Raw genomic sequence first — 17,245 nt, 5'->3', positions numbered from 1 at the left:
TATGTTTCCTGTATATTGAAATTGAGGCAAAGCCTGATCAGGAGCTGGTATGTCAATGAGCAGCAAGTTGTGGTCGGGCAATGAGACTTGATCTAAGTTAGGATATGAGATAGCAGTAAATTTTGGATGTGTTGATATTTATGGAGGGTGGAAGATGGGAGATTGAGCCTTCCCAAATGGCGCACTCAATATCAGTTAGACTTTTTAGCTGGGGTGGGGTTATTGCATTCTCTAACACCAGGGGCTGAATTCTACCCCCGTCTGGGGGGGATGTTGAGGCGTGCCGCCATTTTATGTGGGCCAATTAAAGCCCACCCAGCGTGACGTCTCACTATGTGCTCCCTATGCAGGCCGGGGGGTGGTGGGTGGTGGGGATTTCTAAACCTGAGAGTGCGCTCTTTCGTGCATGTGCAAGAAAGAGCACATTCATCTCCCTGAGGCGAAGTGCAGCCTCAGGGAGATCGGCTCTACATGTGAGAAAGCTCAAAATAGGAAAATAAAATTTCCCTTACATGTCCCCTCATGTGACAATGTCATAATTTGCAAAAAATCTTTATTGAAAATTTTAAAACCCTACATCTTGCCGGTGAATGAGGTTTCATGTTTTCTCCAGTTCGCGCCAGGGCTCCTGGCCTGTCTGCCAACCTTAAGGTTGGACGGGCAGGTCCACTAATTACTTTAATGACTGTCAATGGCCTCAATTTGCCATTGACAGGTCGGTGGGCGTACAGCTGATTTTGCTGCGCCCCCGCCTACCTGAAAATTTAAATGGGGCGCAGTGACGTCGGGGGTTTCCCCCAACTTCATCCTGCGTCCTTTTACACGTCGGCGAGTGGGCCCCACCATCCCCCACTCACCGACGGTAAAATCCAGCCCCAGGTTTGTGTGACCTCCCCTTGCAAATTCAGCAGCACAAAGTTAATGGATTGTTCTGGAACATTTCTGTCCACAGCCCTCCATACCAACTCCACTCTGAGATGGCTAGATCTCAGCAACAAACTAATGGCCACAGGCACCAAGCTACACTTCTGGGTTCTGGCAGAGACTCACTGCGAGGTTGAAAAACTATGGTGAGTTGGTCAAGGCATTGGAAATCCTACTCAAAGTGGTGGGCAATGTGTAAAGCTTCTGTTTCAAGCAGCATCTTGAAGGACAATCTAACAAAAGGCATTACCTTTCATATCACAGCCATTTTCCGGCCCCCTTTTCCATGTCTTTCGCATGTCCAACCAACAATTTGATAATATGGCTTCACCAGCTGAGTCCGTCATTGATTGAGACACCTCCCATCACTGTCTCTCAAACTTTTGAACCCTTGCACCCGCACCCCCCCCCCCCCCCACCACTGCCCCTGGCCAAGGCCCACAAGAGGGGGGTGTATAAGATGCTAATCACTGGGGCCTGTGCCTCGAGGGGCGCCCAGGCTCATTGTCCAAGTAACCTGCCAATCTGGATGGTAAGTGTCCAAAGCAGCCAATCTGGCTAATCTGCCAATGATTGCTGTTGCCCTGAACAATAACATTCATTGGCTGAGTAGCAGGACACGCCAGATTCCTCAATCCCTCCCTTCTTGCCTACCTTGTGGACTTGGGTTTGCGAATTGTCGTCGTTGAGTACGGCTTCCTTAACCTTCATTCTTCAGACCTGGCTGGAGACTGATGGCTGGTGGAGTGCAAGGTAGGAGGTGAAGCACGTAGTGCCTCACCTCTCTGGTCCTTCCTGACCCTCCTCCCTCAATGGTATGTTGGCCCTGACTCCTGGGCTGGGCTCTTCCTGACCCACCTCTGGCCACTACTTCTGGTGTATTACAAAGTCCCGTTACACTGTTGTATCCTGTGAAAAATTCTTTCAGCTCCATCTCAGCAATATCATGAGGCAGGTATCAGATTGGGCAGTGTTTCTGTATCTGCCGGTTTACTTTCACAGTGACTTTGTCTGGGGCCCTATGGTGACGCATCCTGCCATTCCCTAGTTTGCTGATCACAAGGCCTTGGGGGTGGAAGCCATGGCCGAAATTTTCTAGCCCTCGCCGTGGCGAGCCCAACGAGCCATTGAAATCTCTATTCACAACGGCAGGACTGGAAGATCACGCCGGTGTGAGAGGCTGGAAAATTCTGGCCTCTGTTCTGGTTTTGTCTCTGGTTGGGGCTGTACTGGTGGAGCTTTGATAACACAAAGTGGAATTCCAGTGGTGGGGGACAACGCCACCAGAGGGCAGATTCTTACTGGTTACTGAAGCCGAGGAGAACATCCTCATCCCTAATTGCCTTTGAGAAGGTGGGGGCGGTTTAAAATGGGACAACATTAAAAATAAAAACAGAATTGCCTGGAAAAACTCAGCAGGTCTGGCATCATCGGCGGAGAAGAAAAGAGTTGACATTTCGAGTCCTCATGACCCTTCGACAGAACTTGAGTTCGAGTCCAAGAAAGAGTTGAAATATAAGCTGGTTTAAGGTGTGTGTGTGGGGGGCGGAGAGATAGAGAGAGAGAGGGGAAGGGGGGGGTGTGGTTGTATGGACAAACAAGCAGTGATAGAAGCAGATCATCAAAAGATGTCAATGACAATAGTACAATAGAACACATAGGTGTTAAAGTTAAAGTTGGTGATATTATCTAAATGAATGTGCTAATTAAGAATGGATGGTAGGGCACTCAAGGTATAGCTCTGGTGGGGGTGTTTTTTTTTATTATATAATGGAAATAGGTGGGAAAAGGAAAATCTTTATAATTTATTGGAAAAATATTGAAGGGGGAAACAGAAAGGGGGTGGGGATGGGGGAGGGAGCTCACGACCTAAAGTTGTTGAATTCAATATTCAGTCCGGAAAGCTGTAAAGTGCCTAGTCGGAAGATGAGGTGTTGTTCCTCCAGTTTGCGTTGGGCTTCACTGGAACAATGCAGCAAGCCAAGGACAGAAATGTGGGCAAGAGAGCAGGGTGGAGTGTTAAAATGGCAAGCGACAGGGAGGTTTGGGTCATTCTTGCGGACAGACCGCAGGTGAAATGCAAGTGAAATGCTGCTTCACTTGAAAGGAGTGTTTGGGTCCTTGGACGGTGAGGAGAGAGGAAGTGAAGGGGCAGGTGTTGCATCTTTTGCGTGGGCATGGGGTGGTGCCATAGGAGGGTGTTGAGGAGTAGGGGGTGATGGAGGAGTGGACCAGGGTGTCCCGGAGGGAGCGATCCCTACGGAATGCCGATAAGGGGGGGCGAAGGGAAGATGTGTTTGGTGGTGGCATCATGCTGGAGTTGGCGGAAATGGCGGAGGATGATCCTTTGAATGCGGAGGCTGGTGGGGTGATAAGTGAGGACAAGGGGGACCCTATCATGTTTCTGGGAGGGAGGAGAAGGCTTGAGTGCGGATGCGCGGGAGATGGGCTGGACACGGTTGAGGGCCCTGTCAACGACCGTGGGTGGAAAACCTCGGTTAAGGAAGAAGGAGGACATGTCAGAGGAACTGTTTTTGAAGGTAGCATCATCAGAACAGATGCGACGGAGGCGAAGGAACTGAGAGAATGGGATGGAGTCCTCACAGGAAGCGGGGTGTGAGGAGCTGTAGTCGAGATAGCTGTGGGAGTCGGTGGGTTTGTAATGGATATTGGTGGACAGTCTATCACCAGAGATTGAAACAGAGAGGTCAAGGAAGGGAAGGGAAGTGTCAGAGATGGACCACGTGAAAATGATGGAGGGGTGGAGACTGGAAGCAAAATTAATAAATTTTTCCAAGGCCCGACGAGAGCATGAAGCGGCACCGAAGTAATCATCGATGTATCGGAGAAAGAGTTGTGGAAGGGGGCCGGAGTAGGACTGCAACAAGGAATGTTCCACATACCCCATAAAGAGACAGGCATAGCTGGGGCCCATGCGGGTACCCATAGCCACACCTTTTATTTGGAGGAAGTGAGAGGAGTTGAAGGAGAAATTGTTCAGCGTGAGAACAAGTTCAGCCAGACGGAGGAGAGTAGTGGTGGATGGGGATTGTTCGGGCCTCTGTTCGAGGAAGAAGCTAAGGGCCCTCAGACCATCCTGGTGGGGGATGGAGGTGTTGAGGGATTGGACGTCCATGGTGAAGAGGAAGCGGTTGGGGCCAGGGAACTGGAAATTGTTGATGTGACGTGAGGTGTCAGAGGAATCACGGATGTAGGTGGGAAGGGACTGGACAAGGGGAGAGAGAAGGGAGTCAAGATAACGAGAAATGAGTTCTGTGGGGCAGGAGCAAGCTGAGACGATTGGTCTACCGGGGCAGTTTTGTTTGTGGATTTTGGGTAGGAGATAGAAGCGGGCCGTCCGAGGTTGGGCGACTATCAGGTTGGAAGCTGTGGGAGGGAGATCCCCAGAGGAGATGAGGTCAGTGACAGTCCTGGAAACAATGGCTTGATGTTCAGTGGTGGAGTCATGGTCCAGGGAGAGGTAGGAGGAAGTGTCTGCGAGTTGACGCTCAGCCTCCGCGAGGTAGAGGTCAGTGCGCCAGACAACAACAGCACCACCCTTGTCAGCGGGTTTGATGACAATGTCAGGGTTGGACCTGAGAGAATGGAGTGCAGTAAGTTCAGAGAGAGACAGGTTAGAATGGGTGAGAGGAGCAGAGAAATTGAGACGACTAATGTCGCGCCGACAGTTCTCAATGAAAAGATCGAGAGAAGGTAAGAATCCAGAGGGAGGGGTCCAGGTGGAGGGAGAATATTGGAGATGGGTAAAAGGATCCGTTGAACTGGGAGAGGACTCCTGCCCAAAGAAGTGAGCCCGGAGATGAAGACGGCGGAAGAAGAGTTCAGTATCATGCCGAGCCCGAAATTCATTGAGGTGAGGGCGTAAGGGTATGAAACTAAGTCCTTTGCTGAGCACTGAACGTTCAGCATCGGAGAGGGGAAGGTCAGGGGGTATAGTGAATACACGGCTCGGGTTGGGATTGGAAGAAAGGGTGCGGACGGAAGGACGGGCAGGGGTGGAGTGTCCTAGATGGGTGTTGGTGTCGATGAGTTGTTGGAGCTTGCGTTCCTTAGCACTTGAGAGAAAGAGAAAAAGTTTCTTGTTGAGGCGTCGGATGAGCCGAAGGATAAAATGAAACTGGGAGCACGCGCAGCTTTGAAAAAGGGTACGGCGGTGCTGCTGGAGGGAGAGGTCGAGTGTGTTCATATGGCGGCGCATGGCACTGAGTGTGGATTTCAGAATGTGACGGGAACAGCAGTCCGAGAAATGTTTTATGTCCCGGAGATACCTGTATTCCTGGGTGGGTACAAATACATTAATTGGCCCACAGTCTTGTTGTTAATAGAAGGTAAATAAAGAGAAAACAATTGTTTATACCCATTGAAATCTAATAATTCCACCCAACTGAAGTGGCCTGCTCTCTGTGGTATCTGTATTCTCCACAGACCATAAAAAATGCTATGATTACACAAAAAACGTTAAGACTGTTTTGTCTTTGGCCATGAATTTCCAGACCTTTTTGCCTTCAGCCACTCTTATCTCTGTGTGAGGCCTCCACAACCCCCCACCACAATCCACAAACTGTGGGCCTCCCTCCCCTCTGCCATAGTTCCCAAACTGCCGGACTCACCCTTCCCTATTCACTAACTCTCCAAACTGTAAAACACCCCCCACAGTCCCCAAGCTGTGGGACTCGTCCCCCTGCCCCCAATCACTCTCCTAACCATGAAAGCCCCCTCCTTCTCTCAGTCTCGCCCTAAACTCAGTCACTTGAGGGTTCATTATCCTATAGTTCGGACCCTTGAGGACTTGGTTGGGATGCGACAAGCCAGAATCTTTCAGGGAATTGTCGTTGAGATCCAATTGGGTTAGTGGTCAGCTGCCTCTTATTCCAAAGGCCAGGATACAGCTTGAGGCAGTGGTCATTATTCTTCAACTCATGTCAAATCTAAAGGGTGGAATTTTCTATGCCCGCTGGCATGGGTGTGCCCAGTGGCGTGAGTGAACAATATGGCGAGTAGGCCAGAAATCGATTTCTCGATGTCGTGAAACCTGTTTGCGATCGTCCTCTCAGCCCATCGATAGTGGTCTGTGTTTTCCATTGTAATACATCTGCATATTATTATAAGGCTAGCCCGCCGGAATCATTACCCACCCCCCCCCCCCCCCGCCCCCTCCTCACCCCCCCACACCGCTGGATCGTCTGCCCACGTTGGTGGGATTGCACACCATTGGTGAACAATTCTTGACAAATATGACATGCAGAATTCAGGGCTTACAGCCAGGGCTTTGCTCACACCGTGGATGTTCAAGGAGCAGAAGATGCTGGAGCCTGACAGCAATGACACACTGGAGGAACATCTGTTATATGCTGGGTGGATTCTCATGGACATGGCTCTGCTGTGAGGCAGTTCCCTGAAGTTGGAAAGTCACCATTGACGGTCTGCTCACAACAGATAATGGTCGAGGGGGTTGGGAGAGGAAGACGCATCGGGGGAGTGGGAGAGGAAGAGAGGTCAGGAGGGGTGAGTTGTGAAGGGGGGAACAAAGTTGTCTTTGGGGTGAGGTAGGGAGGGGAACGAAGGTGTCAGGAGGTGAGGTTGGGAGGGGAGAACGAAGGTGCCGAGATGCAGATTGGGATGGGGGAGGGAGTACTGGGGAGGAGAAGTATCGTGGAGAAGAAGACAACTGGGGAGATAGATGTAAGCAAGGTGGAAGATGTAAGGGAAGAGGTTTGGAGGGGGGAAGGAGTGTGGAGAGGGGAGGGAGCATTGGCGGAGGAAGGAGTGCGGAAAGGGGGAGGGAGTCCAGGGGAGGAAATAGTGCAGAGAGGGGGAGGGAGTCTGGGGGGAGGAAGGAGTGTGGATAGAGGAGGGAGTAATGGTGGAGGAAAAAGTAAGGGTGTCTGAAGGAGTCTGGAAGGGGGAAGGACTAAGCTGGGAGGGGAGGACTAAGTGGAGTGGAGCCCAGGGGGAGTTGGAGGGTAAGGATTACAAGAAGGGAAGGGGTTCTAAGGGGGAAGTGGCTCCAAGGGGAGAAGGGGTCCGGAGCGGGGAATGTCCAAATGAATGTGTAAGAAGGGCTCTGATGAGTCCATGACTGCCTCCTGGGAGAAAACTGAGGGTGGGCGTGATATGAGGGAATGGTGAGTATGACAGAGGGCAGATTGAGTGGTAGGGTGGGAGGGTGAGGGTGTGACAGTATCGGTAGAAGGAAGGGGGAGAGTGGTTAGTCGAAACTTGGAGGCAGACATGGACCCTGGGGTGGGAACGAGGAAGTCAGGGAGGCTAATATGGATAGGGGTAGGATTTTTGGGAAAGAAGGGAATGTGCACATTCACCTGGACCTCCCTGAAAGAAAAGGGTTGTGGCTGGTAGGTCATGGAGGGGAGGTGGTAGGTGATGCTATGGGGAGTTCATCAGTGATGGGGAAGGGAAATGTGTGACTGGAGGAGGGCGAAGGACAGGGAACGAATGAAATGCTGTATCACCACCATGCTGTCTAAATCGAATGTGAAACGAGAATCATGGTGGGCGAGATCAGATGTTGCATGGGAGTATGATCAGTGGGTTGGCGGAGATGCAGGTCAGCTCAGATGGATAACTGAAAGCGAACCCTAGCAGGCAGCAGTGAAAATGCTCAGGACAATGAGATGAGTGTGATATAGGAAGGATACACATGCGCGGGAGAGTGCTTGCACCGAGGCTCTGAAAGGCCCTGCCACACACACACTTCTCCCTCCAGAATCACTCGTTGGCCAGCTTCTCCCTCTGTGGTGAAAGAGGACGAGGCTGAGAGGCTCACAGGCAAAGGGGACAATCTCTGTTAGTGGATGCCCCAGAGGTGTCCAGCTGCTGCTCCTCCTCCCTTCGGGTGCCCGGGGGGGCCCTGGCCTGACTCCTTGAGGGGAAGGAGCACCTGGAGGGACATTGAGGTGCCCCATTTCCCCCTCGCGTTGCCACTGCAGGAATTCACCCATGGCTCCTGCGATAGAATACATGTCTGCACACATCTCCACATTCTGCAGGACCAGGATCTCAATGGCGTCCGCCATCCTCCCCATGGAGACCTCCATAAGTGCACATGCGGGCACCACTTTATCAGAGAGCAGGTGGACAAACTCCTCCAACTCACGAGCCACTCTGTTGAGGGCTTTTAACAGCTCTGCGTGATGTCCCCCCACCCCCTGCTGGCTCTCCAGAATGAGTTGGAAGGCCAAACCCAGAGGTTCATCATCTGACCCAGGGTCCATGTCTGCCTCCAAGTTCCTACCAACCACTCTCCCCCTTCCTTCTACTGATACTGTCACACCCTCACCCTCCCACCCTACCACTCAATCTGCCCTCACAGATACCTCTTCCCCAGCACTCCTCCAAGTGCCGGGGAGCTCAGTGAAACCTGTCTCCTCCTGTGGACACATGTCCATGCAGTGGCCACCAGATTGTGAACCTGAGCCTGCTCTAGATCTAGGTCCCACTGAGGCGTGTGTCTCTGCGCTGATGGAGGTATGTGTAAGCGCTGTGATGCGTCTTCCAGGCTGCTTATTTCCATCTCTTCAATGGAGGAAGTATCCTCTTGGCTGGAGGCGAGGACCTGGATAGAGCTGAGGAACTGGTTGGCTGGGGCTGTCGTTCACTTGACAGAGCTCCCTGTGAACCAAATTAGAGATAATTAATGCAAGGCAGCAGAGTAAAAAGCAGGAGAGAAAGAGCATTCACAGTTGCATTGAGAGATGGATGATGCGGTGCAGGATCCTCATGAGGTCGTCTGCCACTGACCTCACAGTCACTGCATGCATGGCCCATGCCCGTACCAGTCAGTGCAATGGACACTCTTCAAAGTGAGCGAGGGCTCAAATGTGGGCCACTCCACCCCCGGTCTGGGACCTCTCCCTACTGTTGTGAGCAGACTTTTCCTGCATGAAAACAGATGAAGAGAGTGTGAGCAGGACGCTCACACTCACACAATGTTTGTGTGGTAAGCAGAGCCATGGATGGGATGAGGACGTGGGCTCAAGAGGATATGAGCCTAACGGAGATGTGAGTGTGTGTGTGAGAGTTGGTGGTGTTGTCCCTTGAGGTGTGAGCTCACTGTGGGTGTGTGATGGGTTTGTGAGTGTGTGAGTTGAGAGTGATGAGAAGAGTGACTTAACCTGGTAGAAGTGATGAGACCATTCATCCCGTTGTGGCACTGGGTGGCTGTCCTCGTCTGAGGGCATTGGCATTCACCACCGCTTCCACCACCTCCCAAGCTGGATTGGTGATGCCACTGCCCCACCTGCGGCCAGAGCGGGGATAGGGGACATCATGGTGGGCCCCCACAGCATCCAAAAGGCGTTCCAGGGACGTGTCCGGGGGGCTGCAGTCTTTTTGCCTTTTGGGGCCATCCTGTGTTCTGTGCAGCGGTCCTGGGCTGGAAACACTGAGAGGTGTGCATGTGGCTGCACTTTAAATGTGCTGCCCAGTGTCATGAAGCAGTGAGGTGATGGCGTGACAGGCGAATGAGAGCCTGCCCGCCACCCGGGAAGGTGTAAATAATGCGGTGCGTTTGGGACGATACGGCGTGAGAAGCCGCCATTGCAGCCGGCGGGTAAAACATTGCTTCCCAGCCCGTCACCGCACTTAGTGCAAATCTGGGATGATTCTGCCCAAAGAAACAATAAGTGGTTCAGGCACTCAGAAACAACTCTTTCTCAATGTGAAGCATCCTCATGCTAATCTCAGAAAAATTAGATTCTCCCAAGGCAAGTCCTTGAATTGCAGCTTCTTTTAATGGAGTGGAGCCAGTCCGCCCTTTTATTAGGAGCAGTGTTTCTCCTGGTCATTATGCAACCCTTGGCTTTATTAGAATACAAAAGCAAGAAAGTTCTGCTGAGCTTTATACATCACTAGTTATGCCCCAGCTGGGGTATTGTGTCTAATTTTGTGCAGCTCACTTTAGAAAGGGCGCAGATGAGACTTACCAGAATAGTACCAGCAGTTATGTGGAGAGACTAGAGAAGCTGGGGCTGTTTTCCTTACAGCAGGGAAGCTTAAGAGATTTAATAGAAGCATTCAAAATCATGAAGGGTTTTGATAGATGATGAGGGGAAACTGTCTGCAGTGAAGGTGGGTTAGTAACCAGAGGTCACAGATTGAAGGTGGTGAGGAATTTGTTTCATGGATAGACTGGAGAAGTGGGGCTGTCCTCCGTGGACAAGAGGAAATTTGATAGAGGTGTTCAAAATCATGAAGGGCCTGGTCAGATCAGACAAGGAGAAACTGTTCATGTTGACAGAAGGTTTGAGAACCAGAATACACCAACTTACAAAAGAATGGCAAGAAGCAATGGGAACATGAGGAAAACTTCTTTACACAGCGAACAAGATACATCAGAACAGTTAGTATAGAAGGTTGCGTCACCTGATTAGATGTTACAAAGATGGAAAAACTGTGAGAAAGAGTCCTTACAGGGAATGGTATGTGAGGAAGTGTAGTCAAATTAGTTATGGGTCCCTGATAGCCTATCTCCAGAAATCTTCCAGCATCTGCACTATTTTGCCTTTGCATTGGCATTATCGGGACTGAGCTGGGGTTATCAGGAGAGTGTGGGGGAGTTGGGGGTTATGGGGAGTATGGGAAGGGCTGGTGTGGTTATAAGGGCTGAGAAGGGTTGTAAGATAAACATGTTTTAGGGAGTAAGGAGGCTGATGCTGAGTTATGGAGGGTTGGGGTTTGTTGTTGGTGAGGGAGTTTCATAGGGATGGGGATTTATGGGGGTGAGGGGGTTTATAGGGAGAGAGGCAGTTATAAGTGTTGAGAGGAGTGGGTTGGCTTATAGGGGGTTATAGGGAATGAGGAGAGTGGGGGTGGATAATAGAGTGAGTGGTTTCATAGGGGTTGTAACAGGGAACTCAGAAGAATGAAGTGAAATCACAACACTTTATCCTACTGTGAAATTAGGATTTGGTAAATCAAAATTTATAACTTACTCTAATTATATATTTGTTACACCTAATATAGATATACATGATTTTTCGTCACAAAGCTATTAATCTCATTTTCACCAATTGATTAATAATTTAGTAGTCAGCAATGGGATTTGAGCTGGAAAACTTACATTAATAATTAAAGTAGCCATTGGGGTTGATGTGGAACCTCCCTTTTCTCACTCATTTGTGTTTAAATTGTAATTGAACTCTGAGGAATTTTTCCCCTACAGATAAGAGATGACAATTATATTACCATTCATTTATAATATCCAATTTGTTATAGTAATGGAATTTTTTTTTCAAATCTGCTATACTTACCTACCAATTTAGGACATAGATACATAAATGGGCCACTTAGACCCTTGAGCCTGTTGCTCCATTCATAAAGGTCATGGCTGACCTGCAGTCAGCAACATATCCCTTAATACCTTTCGATAACAAAAATATATGAATCTCAGGTATAAAATTTACAATTGTTCTAGCAGCAATTGCAGCATAGAGTTCCAAACTTCTACCGCCCTTTGCATAAAGAAGTATTTCTCAATTTCACTCCTGAAAGAACTGGCTCTAATTTTTAAACTTAGCACTGAACTCCCCTCTAGTGGAAATAGTTTCTACCTGTCTATGAGATCTGTTCCCCTCAATATCTTGAAAACTTGGACCAAATCAACCCAGAACTTTCTAATTTCCAGGGAATACAACCCTGCGATCCTTCCTTGTCATTTAGCTCTTGGGGTCCAGGTATTATTCTGGTGAATCTACACTGCACTCCCTCTAAGACTAATATGCCCTTTCTAAGGCACGATGCCCAGACCTCCTCACAATTCTCCAGGTGCTATCTAACTAGATATAAAGGCCAGCATTCCTTAGCCACCATTAGTCTTTATGCTTAAGTTCTATACCTGTTCATGACATTTAATGATTTATGTAATTGAACTCCTAAGTCTCTTTGGACCTCCACTGTTTCTAGCTTTTCACTATTTACAAAGTACCCTGTTCTATCCTTTTCAGGGCCAAAGTGGATGACCCCACATTGGCCTATGTTGAAATTTTTTTGCCACAGTTTAGGCCATTCACTTAAATGCATCAATACGTCTTTGTAATTTTATACTTCCATTGCTTAAAATGCCACCTATCTTTTTGATATGTGGCTTTCTATCAAATCATCAAAGTTGTTAATAAATATGGTGAATAGTTGAGGCGCCAACACAGACCCTTGCAGTGTGCCTCTAGCCACATACTGCCAATTCGAGTACCCACCTATTATTGCCACTCTCTGTCTCCTGCCACTCAGCAAAGTTCTGAACAAGGTCCATAATTACACTTATAATTCCAAGGAATTCAACTTTAGCTAACAATCTCTTTTGAGTGTGTTACAGTCAGGAGAGAGGCAAACTGAACTTTCTTATCCTCTCCCCATCTGTCCATAAGCAGAGGTGTTTTTAAATTATTTTAAAAGTAGGCAGTGGCTTGCTTCCCTAAACCCTCAGTTTATGTGGTGCAATTTTTTTAATAAGTAGTGCACAGCAAACTCTCTTTGTGGTTACCGCAAAAGGTTAATTTATTTCATATTCAAACTTTCATTTTTCACATACAAGCACGTGCGCGCGCGCACACACACGCACACATGCGCACACGCACACGCACACACTTACGCATGCGCGCACACACATACGCATGCGCACACACTCACATATATATAAAGAGATGATAGAAAAGGGGAAGTTTTTATAACTACAGATGACAATAAAAGAACCACAGAAATGAATGTTAGTTCATGTGATTTCAGGAGTCCGAGAAGTCAAAGTCCAGAGGGTATTTGCTTCATGGCAGAGTTCAGTCCAAATGAATTTCTGGTTGGGGACAGCAAAACAAAAACCCTTGAAATAAATGGTGATGCAGCATGGTGATCCAGCTGTGAGAGGTACTTCATCTGTTGGTCATCTAGTTTCATGATTATAATGTGGCCTTACAATGGGGTATGAGATTCCACAAGGATGAGAGTGGAACTCTTTCCTTTTTGTAATCTCTGTTGGAAACTTCTAGAACAGATGGCCAATCTTGTGGGTGTTATGACCATAGCCAAAGCAAAACCCCAAGGGAAATTTGGCTTACTGGCTATACCCTTTTTTTGTATTCTGGAAATAAGAAGAAGATGTAATGATCTCAGCAGGAAGATGTCCAGTAACACTTCTGGGACTTTGAACATTAAAAGTAAAAGTTTTATTAACAAGAATAAAAGAAACCTTAAGCACAAGATTACAGTTACACAATTAAGGTTAGTCTTACAAAACATTCACCCACCAGAAAAACACTCCATTTGGTCAGACCCACAAGTAGACACTTTCCAGGCAACACTCACATATAGATATTTAACTATACAAAATTCAGTAATAATACCTATGGCAAATTGCTGTAGCTTCAGTAAAGGCACGTAACTCACTTCCATGCTGCCAAGATAAACCAAACTTCAGAATAAAACACCTTTTTGTAGCCCAAGACTTTTCTGGCTTGACTGGATGGCTGATTGAAATGGCATCTCCTCCAAGCCCAGAACCATCAGCTCCCAACTCAACAGCTCCAGTTGCTACCTTGAAAGCTCAACAGCTATATCTATCTTAAGCTCTCCACAGTAACTCTAAAATACCTTTTTCCCCTTTCATCTCAGGTTCCATTGTTCTCCCACCTCTATGAAACTCAACTCCTTCCAAATATAAAATCTTTCATTTCTTTACCTTGTCTTTCTTTCTGATCACTAAAATATAATAGCTTCCCTTCTATTTACCTATGGAACTCCTGAAAGATGCAACCATGTTTCTTTCACCTCTGACTCCCCTTTGCATTTTTAGATAAGTTGAGAGTTTGCTTGAATATCAAATGTTAGATCTAACTAATTTACTTGTACCTTAAATATAACACCTCTATCCTTTTCATGTTTTAAACCCCCCAGACAATCTGTCTCCTATTAATCTCTGCCCAGCTTAATCAAATCATATATATATTATATGCACACAAAAAGTGTCCATTTCTCACATGAATCATGTGACCTGTAGAAGCCACATTGTAGCTCAGCAAATGTCCAATTAAAAATGGCAAAAATAATAAATTTTTGGTATACACAGTTTTGATTTCTTTTCATGTCTTATTGACATGACCAGTGACTGAAGATGCCTTTGGAAATCTATATAAGTAACATCCATGGACATTCTCCTATCCACAATTTCAGTGATGTCTTCAAAGAATTCAATCAGTTTTGTCTGACAAATCTACACAGGTTCTCTCTTAACAGTTGAAAACCTTCAAGGTATTCAGTCACCCTAATCTTGATTATACAGCGAAAGTTTCCTTGAATTGCACTCAGCACGGTGGCAGGCATGAAGAAAGATATTTCTCCCACCAGCCGCAAGGGTGGATCTTTGCATCATATCATCTGCTTCACGCCCCATTAATTATGCAGGCACAGGAAACTTGTCATATCGCTGGCGGGTGGCTTCTGAATCACCTGTCATGCTGTTACCACACTTTTTCCTCACTCCAGGTGCCATATCTAAACTGCAGCCATGCACACAGTTCTTGATTCTTGCAACCCAGGATTCCTCCAGTGAAGACATGGCCCCAAAAGCCAAGAAGAGTTCAGTGACCCATCCCTGGAATGCCTTTTGGAGGACCGCCGTGATATCTTCTACCCCCATTCTGGCTGCAGGAGATCCAGCAATCTCACCACTGCGGCTTGGAAGGAGGTAGCAATGGTGGTCTGTGCCAACGCTGCACAGAAGAGGAGATCCTGCTGGAATCCTGCACAGAAGAGGTTGGTCATCCAGAGCAGAAGGAGGATGGATGAACTCATCTGTGTCACCAGTGTAAGGCAACCATCTCATCACTCTAAACTCGCACATTCACTAGACCGTTACACATTCACTGGCATCTTACTCACTGCGAGCTCAAGGGACATCACCACTCACACTCTCATGGCTCCTGAGATCTTCCCATGGTGGATATTGGCATTGAGGTTGTAAGGGCAGTGGGTGGTGGGGGCATAGGTTAGCATGAATTGGCATAGGGCCTCTAAAAGGCCATAGGGATGAGTGGGGGAACTGGGTTGGTATGAGTTGGTAAGATTAATCCGTGAGATGGTAGGATTGTCTAATGAGGAGAGATTGAGGAAACTAGGTCTGTATTTCCTAGAGTTTCAAAGAATGAGGGCTGACCTCATTGAAATTTTCATAGTTCTTACAGGGCATGTCAGGGTGGATGTAGACAAGATATTTCCCCTGGCTGGTGAGTCTAAAACCAAGGAACATAATCTCAGGATATGGAGTAGGCCATTTAAGACTGAGATGAGGAGGAAATTGTTCACTCAGAAGGTGGTGAATCTTTGAAATTCACTACCCCAGGGGCTGTGGAAGCTTAATCATTGAGCATGTTCAAGACAAAAATTGAAATGTTTCTGGAGACTAATGACATCAAAGGATATGGAGATAGTGAGGGAAGGTGATGGTGAGGTAGATGATCAGCTATGATCAAATTGAATTGCAGAGCAGGCTCAATGGGCGAAAGGGCTTAGCCCTGTTCCTATGTTCCTAGGGGCGATAAAGGACTATGGAGATGAATGGGTAGCAGGGCATGTGGCATGGAGGGTATTATGGCCATGGAGGCAAGTACATGAGGTGGGATGAGTTAGCACGCATGGGGAGTGTGTGTAGTGCGGGTGGGGCGAGAGGGTATGAGGGGTCAGGGCTAGAGTGTTTTATTATAATTGGGACAAAGTCCCAGAGCACCGAGGCGAGCCTTTTGAAAAGCCCACTTCAGCATTCGGCAGCCCTTGTGAGGATGTTCCTGGGGATGGCAGACCTGGCTTGAGTTAGCCTCAATCGCCCAGAAAAACATCTAACCTTTTGGGGATGTTTCTCCCAAGTCAGGTTTGGGGAGTTGGCAATTTTCCCAACTCTGTGTACCTGACTCAGGAGTGAAACCTGGCCCTTTGATTCTATGAAATAAATATATGCTACTGTCATGAAATACTGATTACAGCCACAATTTATTTACAAGCATATTGAGCTTTTTAAGGAAGACTTGTGTGTTTTTAAAGAAATACGAACAAGGAAACTGAGCAAAAGATGACTGATAGCATAAAATTCCTATGTGGATTATACTAACAGACCTGTTCTAAGAGAACATGGAATGTCGCTCCTGAAAAGGTGTAATGGCCTTCTTTGAGCAGAGACACTTGAAAGGCAAATAGGAAAGATGCAAAAGACAACTTTAATTTCCTGTGGTTACGGAGACAAAAGGCCAATTTGCACTTCTTAGCAGTCACCCAAAAATCCATCTCCTGTTCATTTATATCTCAGAATGTGTAAACAGTTCTGAGATGGATGCAAGATTATTATTTCCCCTCATGGAATACACAGGGAAAATGTGTTAAAAAGCTAGCTGCAGAGCAGTACTAGTGTGCCAGTGTGCTGGTGCGTTGTGAGAGTTGACAGCACAAGAAGACCAACTGGTCACCCCTACAGTAGCAGGCAAAGTCTCTCTCTCTCTCTCCATTGCTGGAGGCAAGGTTCAGCAGAAGCCACAATCAAAAAGGAAATATGACAGCCTGTTCAGATACCCTGCAGAATCAAATGTCTTCAAAACCAACTGCAAAACTGGCAAAGTCAGCTCTACCAGAATCTCCCAACCTAAAGGCTGCAACATACAGACACCCTCACTTCATGGACAAACCAAAGACTGATTCACGTATTTTAACAACTTTTATTTGGACTCTTAACCTATCATTTCTGATCTGTGTGGATGTGTGTTGTGTTTTTATTATTTTTCTCGGGTTTTAGTAGCTAATAAACTTACTCTTTCTTTGACTCAAGAAAGCCTTGTTAAATTGACTCCTCCTAAAAAATAAATATACTTGGACGGGGAAAAGATATCAACTGGGGGTTGGGGAAGGGATCCCTATTAACTTAAATGAAAACAGAAAATGCTGGAAAAATTCAGTGGGCCTGACAGCATCTGTGGAGAGACGAACAGAGTTAACATTTCGAGTCCGTGTAACTCTTCTTCAGAGCTAAAGAGAAGTAGAAATGTGATGGATTTTATATTGTTTGGCGGGAGGGGTTGACGGTGCAGTGGAGCAGGCAAAGCAGGAGAGTATGTCACTGAGAGGCGGGGGCTAAGGAGAAGCTGACAAAGATGTAATGGACACAAGACAAGGGCAGTGTTAATGGTAGTGGTGAAGACTGATAGTGGCATAAAGGTAAGGAAATAGAATGTGTTAGTATCAGAACAAGGGTCAAAACTCTGTGAAAGAACAACATGGAACAAGTGACAGGTAGCCATTTTTGGGGGGTTGCGTG

Source organism: Carcharodon carcharias, chromosome 1 (assembly GCF_017639515.1).
Source record: "Carcharodon carcharias isolate sCarCar2 chromosome 1, sCarCar2.pri, whole genome shotgun sequence".
NCBI classification, from domain to species: domain Eukaryota; kingdom Metazoa; phylum Chordata; class Chondrichthyes; order Lamniformes; family Lamnidae; genus Carcharodon; species Carcharodon carcharias.
This window is presented reverse-complemented; position numbering follows the sequence as displayed.